The 1,484-nt window shown below is 44.6% G+C and overlaps 1 protein-coding gene across 2 annotated transcripts in view; it reads left to right on the plus strand.

The window, feature by feature from the left end:
- Positions 1 to 650: 650 nt before the first annotated feature.
- The window catches only part of dpp4 (dipeptidyl-peptidase 4), a 22,167-nt gene continuing 21,333 nt past the window's right edge, over positions 651 to 1,484 (plus strand). For both annotated transcript variants that reach the window (XM_072671421.1, XM_072671420.1), the window contains exon 1: positions 651 to 1,484. This exon is cut by the window's right edge. The gene's annotated coding sequence lies outside the window, so the exon portion shown is untranslated.

The raw sequence follows: 1,484 nt of genomic DNA on the forward strand, positions 1-1,484 counted from the left end.
AGAGACTGTAGCTCCGCCTCCTCAGTGTATATCACAATACCTACATTTAGAGCGTTATTAATATATATTCACCCTAATGAGAGACTGTAGCTCCTCCTCCTCAGTGTATATCACAATACCTACATTTAGAGTTATTAATATTCACCCTAATGAGAGACTGTAGCTCCGCCTCCTCAGTGTATATCACAATACCTACATTTAGAGTTATTAATATTCACCCTAATGAGAGACTGTAGCTCCGCCTCCTCAGTGTATATCACAATACCTACATTTAGAGTTATTAATATTCACCCTAATGAGAGACTGTAGCTCCGCCTCCTCAGTGTATATCACAATACCTACATTTAGAGCGTTATTAATATATATTCACCCTAATGAGAGACTGTAGCTCCGCCTCCTCAGTGTATATCACAATACCTACATTTAGAGTGTTCTTAATATTCACCCTAATGAGAGACTGTAGCTCCGCCTCCTCAGTGTATATCACAATACCTACATTTAGAGCGTTATTAATATTCACCCTAATGAGAGACTGTAGCTCCTCCTCCTCAGTGTATATCACAATACCTACATTTAGAGCGTTATTAATGTAATAATAATAAGCAGTTTAGCCCCACCCACTCAGCTTTGCTTAGAGGCGTCTGATATGACTCCGGTTGAGAGCAAAGCTTGTGGTCCGTCGTTGCAATATCCGCAGCTTCAGATCTATCCCAGGAAAGCATTCCTGCTGGCTTTCTCATACTCAGTGTGTGTGTAAGTATGTGTGTGGGTGTGTGTGTGTGTGTGTGAGAAAGAGAGAGCGCCTTCAGGCTCGTCAGGAGGAAACACAGAGGGATCACAGCAGCCGGAAGAGACAAGCATCTACAGAATGAAGAGAGGGGCACACTATGTACACACTCTGCAGCGGCGGCGGGTAAACAAGGCCTGGAATGAGCAGCTAGCACAGCACAGGGCAGCGCAGCCACATGGCTTCAATGAAGACCTGCCACTGACGGCTGCCACTGACTCATGCCTCAGACATCGCAGCAGGATTTCGGCCTAAACCGTGGATTTAAACACGTTCATGGCGGAGGACCACTGATGGCGCTGTAGTCATGGCGACCGATGTCTGGCTCTGCTGTATTCAAATGATCCAATCGCAGGCGTGCACGATGTCCACAGTAGTTCCGGTCAGAGGCTGAGGTCAGATCATCATTCCCCTGTTTCTCACCGGAAGCTAAACTTAGGCCTAATATAACCTCCTAACCACCACGAACAGACAGACAGACAGACAGAGAGAAGTAGATAGACTGACAGACAGACAGACAGAAAGACAGATACACAGACAGACAGATAGATAGACAGACAGACACATATAGACAGACACATATAGACAGACAGACAGACATATATATAGACACAGACAGGTAGATAGACAGACAGACAGATAGATATATAGATAGATAGACATAGACAGACAGACACATATATAGACACAGATAGAT

This window comes from Salminus brasiliensis, chromosome 25 (genome assembly GCF_030463535.1).
Source record: "Salminus brasiliensis chromosome 25, fSalBra1.hap2, whole genome shotgun sequence".
Lineage (NCBI taxonomy): Eukaryota > Metazoa > Chordata > Actinopteri > Characiformes > Bryconidae > Salminus > Salminus brasiliensis.